Source organism: Anopheles coluzzii (assembly GCF_943734685.1).
Source record: "Anopheles coluzzii chromosome X unlocalized genomic scaffold, AcolN3 X_unloc_10, whole genome shotgun sequence".
Classification (NCBI taxonomy): Eukaryota; Metazoa; Arthropoda; class Insecta; order Diptera; family Culicidae; genus Anopheles; species Anopheles coluzzii.
The window spans coordinates 82501-90000 of record NW_026054420.1 but is presented as its reverse complement, the minus strand read 5'-3'; the positions used below and the strand labels follow the sequence as shown (position 1 = coordinate 90000).

General features: G+C 49.1%; 1 pseudogene; it reads right to left on the bottom strand.

Annotated features, from left to right (window-relative positions):
* Positions 1 to 5738: 5738 nt before the first annotated feature.
* The window catches only part of LOC125907632 (large subunit ribosomal RNA), a 5844-nt pseudogene continuing 4082 nt past the window's right edge, over positions 5739 to 7500 (bottom strand).

Here is a 7500-nt window from a genome sequence, read left to right as displayed (position 1 = left end):
TGCTCGGTACAAGCACACCACGACGGGACACATTGAACGGTTCAGCGATCTCTCTGCACTAGTGGAAGAACTCCAACGTGATACGGGAGACTTTGCTACAGCGGCTTCTCTGCACTTCTGGGCTACCACCTTGTGACGGGAGACATTGCTAGCGGTCACTCTGCACTAGTGATGGTACACCACCGTGATACGGGAGACATTGCTAACGGCCACTCTGCACAGGTGCCAATACCACCTTGTGACGGGAAACATTGCTAGGAACCGATCGGCATCTCTGCGCGATTACTTGACGCACACCCAACTAAGTCAACTGTTGGACTTTTTCGTAATCACGGCGGGACACATTGAACGAGCTCTAACGGATCTCTGCACGCATGGAACATGGTGGCGGGAATCATTGCTAGAACCGAACGGCGCCTCTGCGCGATGTACAAACAAGCTCAACAGGAACCTCGTATCGGCTGCCGAGCCGGAGCTCGAACAACTTGGACTTTCACCTCTAATTTATATCAACTCACCACTCCCCGAGGGATCCGCAGAATTGCTTCTGGGTCCCGTATCGTTATTTGCGATTCGTGTTTGCATTACACTACATTGAACTATTCCAACTTGTTTATCCGCATGGCGAACATTTGCTGCATTGAACATTAAAGTTCCACTTCGCTCTCCCCTACGTGGGTCTGAGCTTCACTCTCAGGGAAAAAATATGCCACATTGGTTAGGGAAACCCGGTTTCATCACGCTATGTGCCCTGCACCACCAGCTTAGCGTGAATGCTTCGAGTTTCCCTAAGAAGTTCGATTGGTCTTGCAGAGTTTAAAGACAACGAAGCTTAGTTTCAAGCAATGATTTAATATACGCGTATTAAAAACCCTTAACTGTTACAACTTTTATGCTTGAAACCATCGCAACGAAGTCTTTGGGTCCGTAGACCCGTGATGTACTGCTCCAGGAAACGTTTTGAAAGAGTGGAAACTCAAAATCATAGGTTAAGATCATCGGCAGAACCCACCAGACACCACTTTTGCTTCATAAGTTCGGCCTATAGTCATATGACGATTTTCATCGGGGAGGGGACGTATGACCCAAACGGGGGCTTATATGACCCACGGACACTGCAAACCATGCTCCTACGACTAAATAGAGGTTAAAACTACGATTTGGTGAAATCTTCATTTTTGACCTCGGAGCAAGGTACCTTCCCTATAGTAGGCAATGAGTAAATGATCATAATCCCAGGAGGGCAAAAAATGGGAACCCGAGAGGAAAGCGCTGTTGGCGCGCCTAAACTAGTGGCCCGTAGAGTAAAAAGGGTACCCCCAACAAAGTTGTCGTTTCACGTTCTGGTTGCACTTTTCATCATCTAGGGTGCGTTCCTGACACGTTTTGAGGGGTTTTAGCAAAAAAAAATTTTTCGACTACTCGAGCTCTCTGGCCCGTTCGGTGCACATTTTTGAAAAAAGCTAGGGAGCTGCCCCTAGGTTCGGGGTGTCACAAAATGTTGAAAAGTGGTCGAAAAACCACTATCCAGAATCGGATGTACAATCGTTAGGCGAACTTAAAATTGTTCTACGACACCCATCTGCGACGTTTAGTATTCGAGATATGGCCCGTCCTAGGTCTGACCGAGCAATTTTTGTTCCGCGCACTTTGTGCACCGTACACTTTGATGTTTGTATGAAAAAGTACCCAACCTAGGGACGCGTAGAGCAAATTTGTACCCCCGGGCATGTTGTCGATTGACATTCTGGTTGCACTTTTCATCATCTGGGGTGCGTTCCTGACACGTTTTGAGGGGTTTTAGCAAAAAAAAAATTTTCGACTACTCGAGCTCTCTGGCCCGTTCGGTGCACATTTTTGAAAAAAGCTAGGGAGCTGCCCCTAGGTTCGGGGTGTCACAAAATGTTGAAAAGTGGTCGAAAAACCACTATCCAGAATCGGATGTAGAATCGTTAGACGAACTTAAAATTGTTCTACGACACCCATCTGCGACGTTTAGTATTCGAGATATGGCCCGTCCTAGGTCTGACCGAGCAATTTTTGTTCCGCGCACTTTGTGCACCGTACACTTTGATGTTTGTATGAAAAAGTACCCTACCTAGGGACGCGTAGAGCAAATTTGTACCCCCGGGCATGTTGTCGATTGACATTCTGGTTGCACTTTTCATCATCTGGGGTGCGTTCCTGACACGTTTTGAGGGGTTTTAGCAAAAAAAAAATTTTCGACTACTCGAGCTCTCTGGCCCGTTCGGTGCACATTTTTGAAAAAAGCTAGGGAGCTGCCCCTAGGTTCGGGGTGTCACAAAATGTTGAAAAGTGGTCGAAAAACCACTATCCAGAATCGGATGTAGAATCGTTAGACGAACTTAAAATTGTTCTACGACACCCATCTGCGACGTTTAGTATTCGAGATATGGCCCGTCCTAGGTCTGACCGAGCAATTTTTGTTCCGCGCACTTTGTGCACCGTACACTTTGATGTTTGTACGAAAAAGTACCCTACCTAGGGACGCGTAGAGCAAATTTGTACCCCCGGGCATGTTGTCGATTGACATTCTGGTTGCACTTTTCATCATCTAGGGTGCGTTCCTGACACGTTTTTAGGGGTTTTAGCAAAAAAAAATTTTTCGACTGCTCGAGCTCTCTGGCCCGTTCGGTGCACATTTTTGAAAAAAGCTAGGGAGCTGCCCCTAGGTTCGGGGTGTCACAAAATGTTGAAAAGTGGTCGAAAAACCACTATCCAGAATCGGATGTAGAATCGTTAGACGAACTTAAAATTGTTCTACGACACCCATCTGCGACGTTTAGTATTCGAGATATAGCACTTTGTAGGTCTGACCGAGCAATTTTGTACTAAAATGTATGGTGAACATGTAATTCATTAAATAACATTGACTTGCATCGTGCCCTACTTCATCGGCACAGCTGTTATTGACTATCATTAGTGGAAATGGATTGAGTTTGACCATTTTCAGCCCATTTCCTATGCCGTGCACCAACATTGTGTACCGATCAGGGAAAGTACGCTACGTACGCGTTCATGGATGTCGATGTTGGTACAAGTTGCCTTTCGGGATAGCCGTGCACCAAAACTGTGTACCGATCAGGGAAAGTACAAGACGGAGGGTGCAGCTCCAGCGTACGCGTTCATAGATGTCCATGTTGATACAATCTACGTGTACGTACCTAGTTTTTGTAGGAAAAGTTGCAATTAAGTGCTTGTATGCTTAAAATGCTCATCTCAACCGGTCACCTTTTGGCTTGCCCTTTTATAACAGAAACCTAGAAAGATACTCGAGATTTTTGTGTTTTTCCATTCGCCCGGGACGACGAAATGAGCTATGTGCACATCGTGCAGAAAATTGTCTTCGCCACGCATGTTTTTGTCCATCCACTCATATAATCACCCGCATTTGTGTTCAACACGGACGGCGCAGCCCGAGCGAACGCGTTAATGTTTATGTTTGTACACACTGCTTGTACGATTCTAGGATTTGGTAATTGCGTCACAGTGCCCGACCGTCGCGGACACCATTCTTGGACAGAAGTCCTAGTACGTAGAGTACTTTCCCTAGGTATGTGCTCGTTCGTGACTATCGTTGCGTGCTTACGGACACGCTTGGGTATGTTTACCATACAAGGTTTACTAGGGAAACCTGGGAAGGACGCTTGCCCTCCCGTCGCGGACACCATTCTTGGAAAGAAGTCCTAGTACGTAGCGTTCCTTATTTTACTTGATCAGTTTGTAATGCATTCGCTTTGTTCCATCGACTTCTGCTACTGCTCACTAAGGGGTGTTCGTTTGCGATGTGTACGATAAGCAACTGTCTATCGTAACCAGCAGTTAATCAACACTTTTTACCCAAGTCATAGCAACATAGAGTACTTTTCCTAATCGGTACACAATTTTGGTGCACCTCTAACCTCGCCGGCACTTTATCGTTACGTTTTGTGCACAACCTAGGGACGTGGTGTAAGTTTCATGATTTTTATGTTTGATTCGGTTTATTATGATTGAAAAATACGCTACGTCCCAGAAATTGGAGCTCGACTACTTCCTCCATGTGGCGCCAAAAGTTACTGGGCAACGCCTAGCTTATGCCCCATTTGTACTTCAATTTTCATTATCAGGTTTGAAAAATACGCTAAGTCCCAGAAATCTGAACTCGAATACTTTTGCCACGTGGCGCCAAAAGCTACTGAGAAACGCCTAGCCTTTTACCCATTTATAATTTAGTTTTCGTTATAAGTTTTGAACAATACGCAAAGTTCCAAGAATCTGAACTCGAGTACTTTTTACATGTGCCGCCAAAAGCTACTGAGCAACGCCTAGGTTGATACATTTTTGGTACATGGAGTGTATGCATGCAGGCGTACTGCCGTGCTAGACCGGAAAATCGATCTTGCTACTAGAACGTAAAGTAATTCCCCTAGATAGGTGCTTTTGCATGCCTCTGATCGACGACCATGCAACGTGCGACACGCGTAGCTAGGCTTCCCCAAACAAATTTCCTAGAATAGCCCCAAATTGCACACTTTCAGGGGTATATTTTGGTACCGTGTACCGTGCATGGTACAAGTATCAGTAGCTCGTGCAATTTATTTTGCATCGTGTTGCGGTTGCTGGTGCGTCGGGATAGGAGTGTTTCGAGACTTTCGCCAAGCGTTGGTGCCATTTGGTGGATAATTAATGTTCTAGCCACAATAAACGTGCCACATAATGCCAATAAGGAAAAAGCCGATTTCTAGGAACTTCCAGTCAGAATGTTTGCCATCAGCGCTTTCCTGTCGAGTTCAGGATCTGGGACTTAGCGTTTTTTTTCCACGATCCAATCCAACGACCAGATCGTGAATAAACAATACATACAACAGTGCATCCCTTGAAAGTAGGAAAAAGCCGAATTCTAGGGAGCTCCAGTCCAAAAGGTTGTCATCAGCGCTCTCCTCTCGAGTTCAAGATTTGGGACTTAGCGTTTTTTTCGCGATCCAGCCAAAAGACCAGATCGTGAAATAAACAATTAATATAACTGTACTAGTACATCCCTTCAACTGAAGCAAGTGCACCATACATGACCCGTACGCCAATCATCCATGCACATGACACGTCAACTAAGTCAACACATGACACAACTTGGACAACTGACGGGTAAGTAGGTCATCTCGTACACGACGACACATCGACCAAACCAGGTCAACACGTCACATGCACAAGACATCCTACTACCAAGGCCGACCACCTTGACACACGACGTGTTAACCGAACATGGTCTACAACACCATCATGTGCAAGGCAACCGGCCCAAACGGATCAACTTATACAACTTGTAACGAGCATGTGTGTAAGCTTACTGGTTTGGTCGGCACGTTTCTCACATCAAGACAATCAAGTCGAGAAGGAGGCACGCCGACAAGCTCACTAGTGTTACGTGTTCCGCTCCATACCGTGTCAAGTCACTCGTCTGACACGGAAGTAGCCAGCTCTTGTCCACTAGTGTTAAGGAACGGTCTCCAGACCAAGTCAAGTCACTCGTCTGACAAGGAAAGAGCACGCACCAAGCTTCACCAGAGCACGGTACCACGGTCCCCAGACCAAGATGGTTCGTTACGCCATCGAGGAAGGGGCACGCGATCCCTTGCTACACTCAACTAAGTACACTCTTGCTCTCACAAAAGTATCCCCTGTGTCGACGTGGTCCCCAGACCAAGACGAGCTTGCGCACATCGAGGAAGGGGCACACGGACAAACCACCAAGCATGGGTCGCCTGAGAGGATCGATGCGAACGCATCTCTACAACTCGCAGCTCCCAGCCTGAAGTCCCGTCGTTTGCGGGCGGTTGATAGGTGTCGAAACTAGGTATATCCACGTTGGGCAGAGCTCAAGCCAACGGCGTTCCCAGTTACGGTACTAACACGTGCAGCGAACTCCACTCGTTGCGGCCTAGGTATAGCGGGATGAGACGCCGGGCTGCAGACGCAGACTCCAACGGATCTCAGAGGGTTGTTAGGCCCGCTAGCTTCCGAACACCTAATGGGTTTGAGAAGCGCTATCAGCTCGGATTGGCTACGACCTTAGAGGCGTTCAGGCATAATCCAGCGGACGTAGCGTCATACCAAAGTCCGGTCGGACTAGTATTGAGCCAGTGGTCCGTACCTGTGGTTCCTCTCGTACTGCACAGGAATTCCGTTAAGATAGCGACTATAAGCACACACCAGTAGGGTAAAACTAACCTGTCTCACGACGGTCTAAACCCAGCTCACGTTCCCTTGAAAGGGTGAACAATCCTACGCTTGGTGAATTTTGCTTCACAATGATAGGAAGAGCCGACATCGAAGGATCAAAAAGCCACGTCGCTATGAACGCTTGGCGGCCACAAGCCAGTTATCCCTGTCCACCGACGAGGTTCGCGCGAGAGCAGAGGAGGCCGTTGACCAGGTCCAACGTTGGATGCAACAGCACGGTCTGGAGTTGGCCCCAGCCAAGACTGAAGCCGTCCTGATTTCGAGTAAGAAGACTCCACCGCAGGTGACATTTCGCGTCGGTGACGTGGAAATCAAGTCGTCTAGGAGCATCAGGTACTTGGGCGTGCAGCTCCAAGATCACCTGAAATGGCGAGACCATGTCAGCAACGTCACGGAAAAGGCGTCGCGCGTGGTGGCAGCTGTAACGCGCCTCATGCAAAACCACAGCGGCCCCAGGACGGCCAAGTCAAGGCTGCTGGCGTATGTGGCAGAATCGGTGTTGCGGTATGCTGCTCCCGTCTGGGCGGAGGCAACTCGGGTGCGTGAGTGCCGACGGATGCTGCAACGAGTACAGCGAAGAGCCGCCATCAGGGTGGCACGGGCATTCCGTACCGTTAGGTATGAGACGGCCACCCTGCTCGCTGGACTCGTACCGATATGCCACCTCATCAACGAGGATGCCCGGGTCCATCAACAACTCCTTGCTCCAGACCGTGCTGCAACGAAGGAGGACATCCGGGCGACTGAGAGGCAGTTTACCATCGACTGCTGGCAGGAGGAATGGGATGCCGACGCACTGCAACAGGATGCTAGCCGGCACACGCGGTGGACGCACCGTGTCATCCCATCGGTCGGTGACTGGCAGTCTAGGAAACATGGAGATATGACTTTTCATTTGGCGCAGGTTCTGTCCGGACACGGATTTTTCCGTGACTACCTGTGCCATAATGGATTCACGTCGTCCCCAGACTGCCAGTTGTGCGTCGGCGTCCCAGAAACGGCGGAGCACGCCTTCTTCGAGTGCCCACGCTTTGCGGCAGTTCGACAGGAGCTACTCGGCGAGGGAGGTCCAGACCCTGTCTGTCCGGACACCCTCCAGCGGCACTTGTTGCGCGACGCCGATAGCTGGAGTCGTATTTGCGAAGCCGCGAAGCGAATAACGGCCCAACTGCAGCGAGCGTGGGACGAGGAGCGGGCAGCATTGGCTGTTAACGTCATCGAGCGTCAGGACGAAGACGCAGCAGAGCTGGAGGCCCAACG